The following is a 16,566-nucleotide window of genomic DNA, read 5'->3' as shown; positions in this document are numbered from 1 at the left end:
GTTTATCAAAGATCAAATGACAATAAGTGGGTTCATCTCTTGGTTTTCAATTCTGTTCCATACATTTACCTCTCTATTTTTGTTCCAGTCCCATGCTGTTTTGATCACTATAGATTTATAGTATAATCTGAAATCTGATAGTGTGATACCTCCAGATTTGTCTTTATTTCTGAGTAATGTCTTGGCTATTCACACTTTGATATGAGAGATAAATCACAACCATAGCCCAGGATGAAGAAGGGAAGGGGAAGCGGATGGGAAAGGAGGGGGGGGTTCGATAGAGAGAGGGTTAATGTTGGGACCACATGTATGGTGCATATTGCAAGTGTACAAGTCAAATGTATCAAATATTGAACACAAATGCCTTAACACTGTGATTAAGTAAATGAGGTGAACGCTATGTTAATTAGCAGGATGTAAGCACTCCAATTTGTACAAATAACACATTGAATCCCACAAAGGCATAAATGTAGTCATGATCTATGTATATATGACTTAACAAAACAAAATAAATAAATAAATGATTAAATATGAATGTAATTAAGTGTATGTGTATATATGTGTGTATACATATAAAATTTAATAAATAGAAAGTCACCATGTGGCTGGTGGATGATTAAGAAGGATGTGAAAAAGAAAGATAATTTCATAAAATTAATATTACATGGCTCAAAATGTTAATTGAGTTCTTTTGGAACTTAAGGATTCCAAATATCTTGAAGAATGAAAGGAAGGAAAGGGAAGGGGAAAAAAAAAAAGTTAACAATTTAGGTAAAGAAAGAAACTAACTGAACGTGATAAAAAGAATCTATATAAAACTCATTGTCTACACTCCCAGCTGCCTGTCAACATCAACCCGTCTACATATGGGTGAACTATTTTCTAAATGTATTATGCTTGAACAAATTGTCTTTTTGGAGCTTATCTAAATTGGAGATTTATAAATTATATGTGTGTGCGTGTGTGTGTAGTTGTTGTTTTAATTTTTGCAGTATTACTTAGGCAAAAGAGTGCCAAGCATTTGGAAGAAACTAAAACAAGAAAATAAGACACATTGGTTTTGAAAAAAAAGAAAAATCTAGACTCTGAAAGGACCTTGAGGTTATTTTGAACAGAAGCCTAAAACACCTTGAAAAAGCTAGCAGCAATCGTTTAAGGACAAGTAAAAATAAATAAATAAATAAATAAATAAATAAATCTGAAGGAAAAGAAACATTTGTTATCTAGTAGCTAAAAAGAAAATACAAATGTATTTTCAAATAAATAAATTTAGTGATCCACAAATAAATTTGGTGATCCACCTGAAAGGATTTTCAGGGTGGTTGTTGAAGTAATACTCAGCATTTTACTGTCTATGGAAAATCATGACAGAGAGACAAATTCTGATGGAGACAGGATTTCTTGAGTTAAAAAAGAAAAAGACCGTTTCTCATTCCAAGTCTCTGGGAAATATTTTAAATTAAGAACCGTTCTCAGCCTTTAACCAAATCTGTATGAGTTTATACGATCTTTTGTTAATATATCACAGTAAGCTGCTTCAGGGATACTTGCAATCAGGAAGAAAAAAAAATGAACAGAAAACCCTGTAAGTATCTTACGGACATATCTTAATGGTCCTCTCTCTTAAGCAACAAGTCTTCTGAGAATTGTAAGGCTACTGTTAGAGGGAATTTATACTATCTTAAAAACACATGAGAGTGGCTTTCGTGAGACAGAATAATAAATTGATACACCTAAATGCCAGGCATATTTTTAAGGCATTGTTTCGACTTTGACAGAAAGGGACAGAGACAGTAGTATTTACAAAGAGGACTTTGACTTATTAAATTATTAATATTCCTATCTCACCTAAGTAAGAAATGTTCAGAGGTGTTTTATTCTCGGCAGCACAGAGCTGGGTGAAGAAGTGAAGGGCAAAGCAAGACTCCCTCGAGGAAGAAGGGCAGGTGAACCGGCTGAGCAGACAACCGAACCTGTGGCCGACGCATCTTGGAAATGCTTGTATTAATATGAATCTAAGCGATATCATCTCTTCTACTAAGAATGTTTCACTTTACTGAGGAGGACTCTTCATACTAAATTTTTTCATGGTTTTCTAATTATTCTTGGAAGGTATTTCATCAAAACACCTTCAATATATCTGCTTTTTTCAATCCTCTGGTTCATAGAACTTTCACATTTTTTCAGTGCCAAACAGTTTCAGTTTCTGTTGCAGTCAGAAAGTCAAAGTCATTTTTTACACAAGAGGGTTTATACACCATTGGCTTTGTTCACTGGGTCATAGATACTCTCAAGACTGGGAGGAAAAGCTCTGTTCTGAGAACACCCTCTTTATTCTCCACTTTGTTACTGGGCTCTAAAGACTTTGTCCCTACTTTTCACGGAAGCATCCCTAACAGTATGCTCCATTAGATGGGGGGAGGGAGAGAGGCAGAAATGTCAAAATTTTTAATCACCCCCAGATCTCTGCAAGTCACAGGTTATCCCTGAAGACTCTGGGTGGCACCATCATCCATGACTCCAGGTGAACTGTTGAAACTGAGGCAATTTACTATAAGCCCTCGTAGCCAAGGTGGTAGCCCTTGAAATCTCAGAATACTCTTTGGGGTCATTCTTCCCTCATCTTGATCAACGGCTCATACTTCCAGGGTCTAGTCATATAGGATCTAAGAAATCTGTCAGCTTTCTTTCATTTTGTATCAGCTCCATCCCCTGCATTGCAAACTGGGAGTGTGTCTGCTGTGCTACCTAATGTGGTCCAAGATGCACACACGTGTTTATCTACTGATCAAATGGCCGTTTGGCCACAGGCTTAGTCTTCTGATCACATGTTCTTGCTTTTTAATGATATGGACAGACTAAACATTTTCCAGATCTTGATGTTTTGGTTCCTTTTGCTTAACAATTTCTTCTTCAATTTATTTTTCTCTCATTTTATGAGAATAGGCCAGGATGAACCAAGCCATTCCTGCAATGCTTTGCTCAGAAATATCCTCAGCTAAACATCAGTTTCATAGCTCATAAGTTCTGCTCTCCACAAAACACTAGGTCATGAGTACAAGTCAACTGAGTCCCTTTGTCCTTTTATAACAAAGAGCATGATATTTCTCCATTGTCCAATACCATGATTCTCATTTCCAACTGAGAGCTCTTTTTTTTTTTTTTAAGCACTCACCAGAATTACCTTAAAAAAATCATTTTAGGTTTTACCATTACCCACTTCCAAACAGCTCAGACATTTTTAGGTATTTGTTACAGCAGCACCCTTCTTCACAGTGCCAATTCTATCATAGTCTGTGCAGACTGCCATGATAAAATACTTAGACCAGGGCTTAAAAAAATGGACATTTGCTCCTCCCAGTTCTGGATGCTGGAAGTCTGAGATCCCTGGGCTTGCAGATGAGCATCTTGGTGAAGGCTCGCTGTCTGACATGGAGTTGTCTGCCGTGGCACCATCTCTCCATCTCTGTGTATACTCCCACGGTGGAGAATCCACCTTATCTATACCTAATTATGTCCCAAAGGCCCCACTTCTAGAGATCATCGTGCATGGCGTGGAGCTTTACCATATGAAATTTGGGGGAACACAACTCAACTTGTAACACCAACAAGGGGTGTTGAGATCCCAGAAATGAAAAATAGTAGCAAGCTCCTTCCACTTGTGCTGTGTCACCTCCATCAAACCCTCGAGGTCCACTCTCCAATCTTCTCCACCTTGCTGTGGGCCCCCGGAGACTGACTTCCTCAACCACATCTGTGAGCCGCCTCTCTTCTATTTGAGTTGGCCAATGAAAGGTACAAGCAGACTGAGAAAAGGGAAAGGTCAGGGCACAAAGATTTGTGGTACCAATTCCTCCCTCTTCCAACTGCTTTCCTATTCTTTCCCATGCTTCTTTCCTATTTAATATTTGGCAGAAAATAAGAGCTCAATAACATTTAAATGATGGGTGTATGGATGTGTTTATGTGTGTACATTTGTGTATTACAGAGTGTCCATAAGATCTGTGTGCAATTTACTATGTCAAACTACTTTAAATTGCTCAGGAACTTAATGTCCACCCTGTATTTCATCTCTAGGAGTTTTTGTGCATTTGATTATTATAGCTCATATTTATTAGGTGCTGACCATGTATTTATTCTAAGTGCTCAAATATATTACACACTGGATAGTACCTATAAGAAAAGTGCTATAATTATTCTAATTTATGGTTGAGTAAACTGAGGATTGCTAATACTGTCAACTTGCCTAAAGTCAAAAATCACACAGCTAAATCACAAAGAAAAATGAAACTTGAAATAGGGCAGTCTGTCTGCAGAGGTATGCCCTAAACCACACTGTCAAAAATAGACTGACTCGTTTACCAGACATGCCCTTCTCTACTTGACCTTGTGGCACATACACATATTTATTTTCAGTCTCCTGTCAAGAAGCAGTAAACATTTCTGTCTCAAATAGCATGTAATTGACTATAGAATCATTTGCATTTTTAATTCTTAAATCACGTTTAACTTGAATTCTGGCTCTTAAGTGTCCTAACTCTTGCATTATTTGAATGTTGCATTTCTATCTTAATTATGGTATTTAAAAATAAATAACAGCTTAAAAAATTGATCTTAAGGAGGTAAAAGTAGATTTATAGTTACCAGAGGCTAGAAGGGGAGGGGGAGGGGAAGAGAGGTTGGTTAGTGTGTATAAAAATACATCCACACAGGAGGAACCTATTCTAGTAATCAGTAGCACAGCAGGATGAATGTCATTAACAATAGTTTATTGTATATTTCAGATTGTATTTCAGAATAGCCAGAAGAAAATATTTGGATTATTTCCAAAACAAAGAAATGATAAATATTTGAGGTGATATACATCCCAATTACCTTGGTTTGATTATTGCACATTATATATAAAAATCAAAATATCGTATGTACCCCAGGAATATGAACATTTATTATATATAAACAGAAACAATAAATGAATATTTATTGGTTTTATTTTATTTTTTATTTTTTTGTAGAGACAGAGTCTCACTCTATCATCCTCAGTAGAGTGCCATGGTGTCACACAGCTCACAGCAACCTCCAACTCCTGGGCTTAGGTGATTATCTTTCTTTAGCCTCCCGAATTGCTGGGACTACAGGCGCCTGCCACAACACTAGGCTATTTTTTGTTGCAGTTTGGCCGGAGCTGGGTTTGAACCAGCCACGCTCGGTATATGGAGCCGGCGCCCTACCCACTGAACCACAGGTGCCACCCACCTTAACTTTTACAATTTGGTTTGTTAAGCAGTTTAAAAGTGCTGGGCACAGTGGCTCATGCCTGTAATCCTAGCATTCTGGGAGGCTGAGGGAGTTCATGAGTTCCAGACCAGCCTGAGCAAAAGCAAGACCCCTTCTCTACTAAAAATAGAAAGAACTGAGGTAAAAGGATGGCTTGAGCCCAAGAGTTGGAGGTTACTGTGAGCTATGATGGTACATCACTCTACACAGGGTGACAGCTTGAGACTGTCTCAAAAAAAAAAAAAAGGCAGTTTAAATGAAAAGCTTACAAGTTTATAATCTTTCCATACATTCTACATTCTACTTTGCCAGAGACTTGAACAACCACTTCTTAGTTTCCCCATATAGTCACTGAAATTAAACTACACTTTTCTATACTATACTATACTCAATAGTTATATACTATGCTTGTACTATACTATATACTATACCTATACCACATAGTTATTTAAACTTTTGAACATATTAGATAACATCGCAAGCCTTTTAAATTCTACTCCGTAAGGCTATAAAAATTATTTCTTATGACCTTCAAAGAAAGCTCTAGCTTGGCATTGACTATTTCTAGTTATAATCAAAATTTTTAATGTCTGTCAAATGGGCACCTTCCCTTCATAACAATATAATTTTTATTAATTCATTCCAATATAATAATAGGAACATATTAGCTTATTTGCATGACTTCTGAGAAACATTACTCAAATGTTAAATGCAGTTAAATATATAAGCAGAAACTTAGCTATTCAAGCCTACTTTTAACCTGAATACCTGTTACAAAGGTCACATTTATAGATAGAAATTCAGGTAAAGATAAGGGTGAAAAAAATAATAGCAAATAGACATTATATTATACCCAAAGAAATAACAATGACATCCATTACTAGCCTTTTCTCCATTTTCTAGAAAAACTAAAAGCAAGTATAGTTTCACTGACTAGTGCAAGAAATGAATTACAGAGAATATCTCCATCTCATCAGGCTGTGAAAATAAAAGAAATTGCTTTATTTGCTTACATTAAGTAGTATCACTGGCAGAACGGTAATCTCTAAATACGTTTATACTTACATCTCACTTCTTTTTATGCCACCACACATAAAGGCCCGCAATATTCATTCCTTTTCTGCCAAGTGGCTCTTTCTAGCCCTGATAAATCTTGAAGAGGAGGAATTATCAAGGTTTTCAGAAAGGCCTTGATCCATTTATCTGTTGCTAGACACTTAATTTGGGCCCATATTGACTATTGTGAAGAATGCTACAATAATCATGGGAATACAGATACCATTAGAGACACTAATTTTATTTGATTTAGATATACCCAGAAGTTGGATTACTGGAGTTCTATTTGTAATTTTTTGAGGACCTCCCAGGCTGTTTTCTATAATGGCTGTACTAATTTTAACTGCCCCTCTCGAATATAAAAGGGTTGATTACCTTGTCTTGTGGTATATTTTAGAATAATGTCTTTATTCTTGCTCTGTATGTTTTTAATCTGTTAGAGTTTAGGCTAGTAAACTTTGTGTTCAGAGATAGGAAGAGCGTTAAATACCTTTATCAAACTAAAATTTTGTCCATAAAAAAGCATTCTTAATGTTTTTTTCCTAATGCTTCCATCAATCATGTCATTAATATTTCCTAAGGGCTATTTTATTGTACTTGTTCAAAACATATCTCCTACAAAGAAGTTAGAAGAATTTTATTTTTCACAAGATTTTCTCCAAAGCTATTTTTAAGAGATGTGCCAATATAACTTTCTTATATAACTATACTTTTATAGCCTGTCTTGCTGTTAATATACTTGACTCTATGTTTTGTGGTTGTCTTAGTCCATTTGTACCGCTATAGCAGATCACCTTGACTGCATACTTTTGAATAATACAAATGTATTTCTTTTCTTTTTTTTTTATTGTTGGGGATTCATTGAGGATACAATAAGCCAGGTTATACTGATTGCATTTATTAGGTAAAGTCCCACTTGCAATCATGTCTTGCCCCCAGAAGGTGTGGCGCACAGCAAGGCCCCACCTCCCTCCCTCCTTCCCTCTCCCCTCTGCTGTTCCTTTCCCCACCCCTCCCTCCTTCTTTCTCTCTCTGCTCTCCCCTTCATCCACCCCCACCGTGACCTTAATTGTTGTTAATTGTCCTCATATCAAAATGGAGTACACAGGATTCATGCTTCTCCATTCTTGTGATGCTTTACTAAGAATAATGTCTTCCACTTCCATCCAGGTTAATACGAAGGGTGTAAAGTCTCCATTTTTTTTTAATGGCTGAATAGTATTCCATGGTATACATATACCACAGCTTGTTAATCCATTCCTGGGTTGGTGGGCATTTAGGCTGTTTCCACATTTTGGCGATTGTAAATTGAGCTGCAATAAACAGTCTAGTACAGGTGTCCTTATGATAAAAGGATTTTTTCCTTCTGGGTAGATGCCCAGTAATGGGATTGCAGGATCAAATGGGAGGTCTAGCTTGAGTGCTTTGAGGTTTCTCCATACTTCCTTCCAAAAAGGTTGAACTAGTTTGCAGTCCCATCAGCAGTGTGAAAGTGTTCTCTTCTCTCCACATCCACGCCAGCATCTGCAGTTTTGGGATTTTGTGATGTGGGCCATTCTCACCGGGGTTAGATGGTATCTCAGAGTGGTTTTGATTTGCATTTCTCTAATAGATAGGGATGATGAACATTTTTTCATATGTTTGTTAGCCATTCGTCTGTCTTCTTTAGAAGAAGGTTCTACTCAGGTCTCTTGCCATTGATACATGGTATTGTTGGCTTTTTTCATGTGGATTAATTTGAGTTCTCTATAGGTCCTAGTTATCAAGCTTTTGTCTGATTCGAAATATGCAAATATCCTTTCCCATTGTGTAGGTTGTCTCTTTGCTTTGGTTGTTATCTCCTTAGCTGTACAGAAGCTTTTCAGTTTAATGAAGTCCCATTTGTTTATTTTTGTTGTTGTTGCAATTGCCATGGCAGTCTTTTTCATGAAGTCTTTCCCCAGGCCAATATCTTCCAGTGCTTTTCTGATCCTTTCTTTGAGGATTTTTATTATTTCATGCCTTAAATTTAAGTCCTTTATCCATCTTGAATCAATTTTTGTGAGTGGGGAAAGGTGTGGGTCCAGTTTCAGTCTTTTGCATGTGGATATCCAGTTCTCCCAACACCATTTATTGAATAGGGAGTCTTTCCCCCAGGGTATGTTCTTGTTTGGTTTATCAAAGATTAGGTGGTTGTAAGATACTAGTTTCATTTCCTGGTTTTCTATTCGATTCCAAGTGTCTATGTCTCTATTCTTGTGCCAGTACCATGCTGTCTTGACCACTATGGCTTTGTAGTATAGCCTAAAATCGGGTATGCTGATTCCCCCAGCTTTATTTTTATTACTAAGAACTACCTTAGCTATACGGGTTTTTTTCTGGTTCCATACAAAATGCAGACTCGTTTTTTCCAAATCTTGAAAGTATGATGTTGGTATTTTAATAGGAATGGCATTGAATAGGTAGATTGCTTTGGGAAGTATAGACATTTTAACAATGTTGATTCTTCCCATCCATGAGCATGGTGTGTTCTTCCATTTGTTAATATCCCCTGCTATTTCCTTTCTGAGAATTTCATGATTTTCTTTATAGAGTTCCTTCACCTCCTTCGTTAGGTATATTCCTATGTATTTCATTTTTTTTGAAACTATGGAAGGGAGTTGTGTCCTTAATTAGCTTCTCATCTTGACTGTTATTGGTGTACACAAAGGCTACTGACTTGTGGACATTGATTTTATATCCTGAAACATTACTGTATTTTTTGATGACTTCTAGGAGTCTTGTGGTTGAGTCTTTGGGGTTCTCTAAGTTTAAGATCATGTCGTCAGCAAAGAGGGAGAGTTTGACCTCCTCTGCTCCCATTTGGATTCCCTTTATTTCCTTGTCTTGCCTAATTGTATTGGCTAGAACTTCCAGCACTACATTGAATAGTAAAGGTGACAGAGGACAACCTTGTCTGGTTCCAGTTCTAAGAGGAAAAGCTTTCAGTTTTACTCCATTCAGTAAAATATTAGCTGTGGGTTTGTCATAGATAGCTTCAATCAGTTTTAGAAATGTGCCACCTATGCCTGTACTCTTCAGTGTTCTAATTAGAAAAGGATGCTGGATTTTATCAAATGCTTTTTCTGCATCTATTAAGAGGATCATACGATCTCTACTTTTGCCTCTGTTAATATGGTGGATAACGTTTATGGACTTGCGCATGTTAAACCAGCCTTGCATCCCTCAGATGAAGCCTACTTGATCATGATGAATGACTTTTTCGATGATAAGCTGTAATTTATTGGCTAGGATTTTGTTGGGAATTTTTGCATCTATATTGATGAGTGGAATTGGTCTGAAATTCTCCTTTTTGGTTGGGTCTTTTCCTGGTTTTGGTATCAGGGTGATGTTTGCTTCATAGAATGTGTTGGGGAAGATTCCTTCTTCCTCAATTTTTTGGAATAATTTCTGCAGTACAGGAATAAGCTCTTCCTTGAAGGTTTGATAGAATTCTGGTGTGAAGCCATCTGGACAGGGCATTTTTTGGTTGAAAGCTTTTTTATTGTTTCCTTAATTTCAGTGCTTGAAATTGGTCTGTTTAGAAGCTGTATGTCTTCCTGGCTAAGTCTAGAGAGAGGGTGTGATTTCAAATATTTATCCATTTCCTTCACATTGTCAAATTTCTGGGCATAGAGTTTCTGGTAGTAAACTCTAATAAAGAGATCAAATATGATCTCTTGCATCTCTGTGGGATCAGTTGTTATTTCCCCTTTATCATTTCTGATTGAGGTTACTAGAGATTTTACTTTTCTATATCTAGTTAGTGTGGCCAATGGTTTATCTATTTTAATTATTTTTTCAAAAAACCAACTCCTTGTTTCATTAATTTTCTCAATGATTCTTTTGTTTTCAATTTCATTGATCTCCGATTTGATTTTGGATATTTCTATCTATATTTGTTATTTTGTGTTAGTTTTAGTGAATAAAGAAGAGTTTTTTCTGTTATTTTGACAAACTGTGTGAAACTTTAAATAAGATACTATCAGAATTCCTCTCATTTTGAAAATATATATTTAGAAAAGATATTTTAAACAGAAGAATGATTATACAAACACTTTAAAGAAAAGGATAATTCTAAATTATAATGATTTGTCTGTAAAGTGGAAAACACTATTAAAAAATGTTGATATAAATAATTTATTTGGTAATTTATATTTATATATATCTATAGAGATAGATTTCCTCCAACTGATGGGCTCTGGATCTGTGGCTTCAACCAGTTTTGGATCAAAATATTTGAAAAAAATTGAATGCTTTTGGCCATACTAAATGTGGATAAAATTTTCAAATTATAATTTCACAATATAGTGTAATTATTTGTGTGGAATTTATATTGCATTAGGTATTATAAGTAACCTAGAAATTTTTTAACATACATGGGAAGGTGTGAACCGTTTATAGGTAAATATATAAATTTATATCAGGAGTTTTAACGGCTATAGATTTTGATACCTGTAGGGGAGTCCTGTAATCAATTCTACCTGCATACAAAATACAGTATATACCTTAAAGCCACAAGCAAAACATCAATAATATATGTATAACATTTTTTACAAATGTAAATTTCAAAATTGGAAATGTAGATGGAAAGGTATCAAATTAAGATAATTTAGTTGGTGCATAACTGTTGTAGCACCTTACAAGTTTTTTTTTTTTTTTTTTTTGTACTAAGTTGGACTATCAGACTTTGGAGTCTTAGTTCTTGAGACCATTATTTGACTAAGAGACATAATGGCTCAGTGTATAGTTCAATAGAGACAAAATTCAGCAGAGATCATGCTTGTTAATTATGTGATAACCCCAGAAAAGTAATTGATGACAGATTTTTTTTCAGATTACTCCAAAGTTATAAATCCACACCAAGAAAAATCTCACTTGGTGTGTATGGGATTAGAACAAAGCATGTAGTGTTCTTAAAAGATATTTTTGTCAATCAATGTAAGTGACTACACTTTCAACATACTCTTCATCAACTTACTGGCATCCATGTGTAAGGATCAGTATATTCTGTTCTCCGATACAAAAAAAATTGCTGAAGTTTTACTTTTCAATTTTTGTTTTTATCCATCACTAAATATGCATTTGTTCATGCCAAAAACTTTAAAAATGAATAATTTCCAGCTTATTTTATATTATTTAATTATAACAATTGATGGCTTCCTGAAGATACATCACAATCTATGCCAATGTATTCATGAAAACCACTATCTCATTTATAAACCATCTCTTGTCCAGATGGCTAAGCACACCCAATGATCTTGAATTATTTAGCTCTCATTGAGAAGTCAGAGTTCTCTGACCTTTCTAAAAATTAAGCATACTCATCCTTGTACTCTCTATTTGGAACACTCAGAGTATGCAATTATGTAAGGTTAAAATAACAATTCATTATAACTAATTTTTTGAGTGGAAGAGGAATATTGAATTTGTATTATTTGCCACAAATCAATTTGGCCAAAACAACTTGGAATGCATGAAGTATATTAGTCAATAGTAAATATTCTGAAATGATGATGCTTTGATCATTCTTAACTTTGATGCAAAACTTTTTGACATTTTACATATATTTTTAGTTTTCTTGTCTTTGGAAGTTTTTAGGAAGCCATCAATTGTTATAATTAAATAATATAAAATAAGCTGGAAATTATTCATTTTTAAAGTTTTTGGCATGAACAAATGCATATTTAGTGATGGATAAAAACAAAAATTGAAAAGTAAAACTTCAGCAATTTTTTTTGTATCAGAGAACAGAATATACTGATCCTTACACGTGGATGCCAGTAAGTTGATGAAGAGTATGTTGAAAGTGTAGTCACTTACATTGATTGACAAAAATATCTTTTAAGAACACAACATGCTTTGTTCTAATCCCATACACACCAAGTGAGATTTTTCTTGGTGTGGATTTATAACTTTGGAGTAATCTGAAAAAAAATCTGTCATCAATTACTTTTCTGGGGTTATCACATAATTAACAAGCATGATCTCTGCTGAATTTTGTCTCTATTGAACTATACACTGAGCCATTATGTCTCTTAGTCAAATAATGGTCTCAAGAACTAAGACTCCAAAGTCTGATAGTCCAACTTAGTACAAAAAAAAAAAAAAAAACTTGTAAGGTGCTACAACAGTTATGCACCAACTAAATTGCAATCATTTCTCATATTTATTATAGTTAAGTATTTAAAATGACTAAATGTCCACTCTGTGCATGTGAATCTTGCCACTAGTTTGGCATCAAGGAAGGATTTTTATGTGATAAAAAATTTTGATGACTGATTACTTAGAAATTTCTCATTTTCTTTTATCCATCTATTGGCCACCTGAATTCGTTTATATGTACAGCTGAATATGAAGAGAGGAAAGTATCTGAAAATGTATTCATCAATTTCATGAAGGGGAAAGATGAGAATATTGCTTAAATATTCCCTTTCCTTAATTTATATTTTATTTTTTTTAAATACAAAACAATCAAAATTATATAAATTATCTGAGGCAATATATGTTCTGTTACAGACTATTCCTTTGGCCCAACATATTCCCTATTGTTATACATTTCACCTTATTCAAACAATTCTGTGTTATATATACAAATCTAAGGAAGGAATAGATCACAAATAGCATGTTGCTGTTTATTTCTGAATGTTTAGATATTTACATTCTGGATGTGATACACTTTGATACACTTTACATGCTTCCTTGACTTAACCAATTTAGAAACAGTAATAACATGTAAAGAAACTGGGTATTTAGTTGGACTAATTATATTAAAAGAAATACTAACAGAATAATTGGGGCCAATTTTAGTTCAAGAACATTGCAGTGGAGAAGCAGGAATAGGAAGTAAACTCATTTCAGCCTCACAGTCAGGAATTCTCGATGACCATAAGCTGCTGGCTTACGGACACAGGTGGATGTTTTCTCAGGAGAGCATTTCATAATAGGGCTTAAATGAGGAAATGGGAATCATCAGTTTCAGATAGATTTCAAATCTCACAAGTGTGAAAGCCTTCATACATCATAACGGAAATAATGAGAAGTGATTAATAAACGTCATTGAATTAAATGAGTTGCCAGATGTATCTGATCCTCAAGTGAGCAGGGAAAAAAAATGCAAAAAAAAAAAAAAAACCCTCATAAAATGAGTCATAACAGTTGAGAATTTATGTTGAACCACAGAGAGGATTTCAATTTCAAAATGTAATGTCATTTCCTGAAATTACATTATTTGAGAACGTAACCAAGTTCTGTATTTTAACATTTGAAAAATTATATTTTTTCTATCTCAAAGTGTATTTAGAAATAAACTATTGAAATATTATCAAAATAACAAATGTCTCAAATTAACGTAAAATGGAATATATATGCCCCATTTCAAATAAGTGTATTAAAAATTAGCTTCTTAACAAGACTTTATCAGTTTACTAAGGAACATATTTAAAAATAGTTAATTATTTCAATTTTATCTTTAAAGCTAACTAGCAACTTAATTAACAAACTGGCATGAAATATGTCATTGGGTGGTCACTATTATCAAAGTTTAATTTTGGAAAATATGTGAAAATAAAAAAATTATATTTTCCTATGAAAATGCCAGTCCTTGTCAATATTTAATATTTTAGAATTTTGTGAAGGATAGTATTTTTAACTCATAGAAATTTTAAAGGCCAGCAAAATTTATATTATTATTACTATAATATTATAGTAATACTATAATACTATATTATTTTATAATAGCAAAATTTATATTATTATTACTATAATATTATAGTAATACTATAATATTATAGTAATACTATAATACTATATTATTTTACTATAATAAAGTAAAATTATTATATTTAATACTTTTATTAATTTATCCTTTTTACTACTCAGGCAAAGTTTAGCCTGATGCTAAATAAACAATGTTTCTCTCCATGTTCCTGAATATCAAAAACAAATTTCATGTTTAAAATATTCACTATTGTATTTTATTTTTTTTTTGGTGAGGTTAATGGAGATTTTGTACTTCGATCTGTATCTTGTTCCCAAAGATTGTGACTTACTGATCCAATGAGTGATCTGGGCATTAAGGATATTTAATGTGCTCTCTTTATTTAGTGCACAAGGAGTCTGAGACACACTCTGTTAATCAATGTTTCTTGGTGTAAAACCTTCTTTTATCTGTTTATGAGATGTGCATGCTTGTGTTGGTGTGTGCTGTCAGAAGGCATCAAACAGGAGTCACTGTGTACTATGAGTAGCATAAGTGAATCAAAGTGTTTTCTTCTTCAACGAAAAGCTTGTAACTATTGGAAATTATAAAGCTCTTTGGTTTCTTTATCTACTCTTTGGTTTTAAATATGGATAACTCTCAAATCTCCCCCCCCCCAGTAAAACTAACCCAGTAAATTTTTCTTTACTGATTAATTCATAAATAAGGTGAATATTCTGCCTGTTCCCTGAACTCATATGCATTAAGAACTTTCCATCTGAAGTGGAAGACATTATTCTTAGTAAAGCGTCACAAGAATGGAGAAGCATGAATCCCATGTACTCAATTTTGATATGAGGACAATTAATGACAATTAATGTTATGGGGGGGAAGCAGAAAGAGGGAAGGAGGGAGGGGGGTTGGACCTTGGTGTGTGTCACACTTTATGGGGGCAAGACATGATTGCAAGAGGGACTTTACCTAACAATTGCAATCAGTGTAACCTGGGTTATTGTACCCTCAATGAATCCCCAACAATAAAAAAAAAAAAAAAAGAACTTCCCATCTTTCCAAAATCACTTTTTCCTTTTGATTTCTATGTCTTTCAAAGGTGTGGTCAATCTCTTCTTCTATTTCTTCCTTTCTGTTGCTGAAATGTCATGTGACAGCTGAAGCTGGAGGAGCCATCTTGAATAATTTGGCCTTGAGCAGAAGAAATTCACTATGGACACATTGCACTCTTTGTGCTTTTCAGCCTCATGCCACCCAGTTTCTGATTTTTTTTGTTTTGTTTGTTTGTTTGAAACAGTCTCCCTCTGTCAGCTGCAGTTGAGTGCCATCCCCTCTTTAGAGCTCACAGTAACCTCAAACTCTTGGGCTCAAGCAATTCTCATACTTCAGATTCCTAAGCAGATCAGATGGGACTATAGGTACCCGCCACAATGTCTGCCTAATTTCTTCTAAAAAAGTAAATTATGTAAAAATTCTACTTGATCAAAATTATTTTTTTGTTGTCTCTGTCACTTTTACTTAAGTATAATCATAGCTAATACATTTAGACTATTTTTTTTTCACTCCCAGCATAATTATATATCTATAAGTAAGCCAAACACTTAATTATCCCACCTGGTTTCCAAAAGTGCAAATTTCTATCTTCATGGGTGTTATATTTTGTTTGTAGAAGATATAAAATACATAATAAAATTTATGACATTTCAGATAGAAATTATATACATATAAAACATATATATACATATATATGTTTTCTTTGTACAACCTTACGATGTGGCAAATTATATGTGTGTGTATGTATGTATACAAACACATTATATTTAAATCTATTTTTTCAGGCAGTGCCATGCTTTTATTATTCAAATGAGTTTAATTTGATACTATAAAAAAAGTGATCTGACCCTTCATCATCAAATTCATTTGGTGCTCAAAGTGGCTTTGCTGACATTTTTTGGCATATGGACTGCTATGGTTTGGATATGTCCTCAAAAAAGATCTGTTGGAAACTTAATCACCAGTGCAATTTTGATAAATGGTACATAATTGGAGGTGTTTAGGTCATGAGAGCGCCATCCTTATGAATGGATCAATATTCCATGTACAAGGACTTGAGGCTTTGAGCTCAATCTTTTTCTTCCAGGTTTGAGTTCTTCCTTTTCTTTCCCCTTTTACTATGGACAAGGCAGCAGGAAGGTCCTCTGTACATGTGGGACCCTAGACATTTGACTTTCCAGCTTCTAGAATGGTAAGAAATAAATCTCTGTTCAGTATAAATTACCCAGTCTCAGGTATTCTATTACGGCAATACAAAATGAACTATGACAAGAAATTTGTACTGAGTGGTAGGGCCGTTTCTGTAGCAAATACTCAGAAACGTGGAAGTGGCTTTGGAACTGGGTAATGAGTAGAAGCTAGAAGAGGTTGGAAAGCCATCAAGAAAAAGCCTAAATTGGCATGAGTGAAGCATTCAGGTCAGTTCCGGTGAGTTCTCAGAAAAGAAGAACTGT

This window comes from Nycticebus coucang, chromosome 16, assembly GCF_027406575.1.
Source record: "Nycticebus coucang isolate mNycCou1 chromosome 16, mNycCou1.pri, whole genome shotgun sequence".
In the NCBI taxonomy this organism is placed as follows: Eukaryota; Metazoa; Chordata; class Mammalia; order Primates; family Lorisidae; genus Nycticebus; species Nycticebus coucang.
This window is presented reverse-complemented; position numbering follows the sequence as displayed.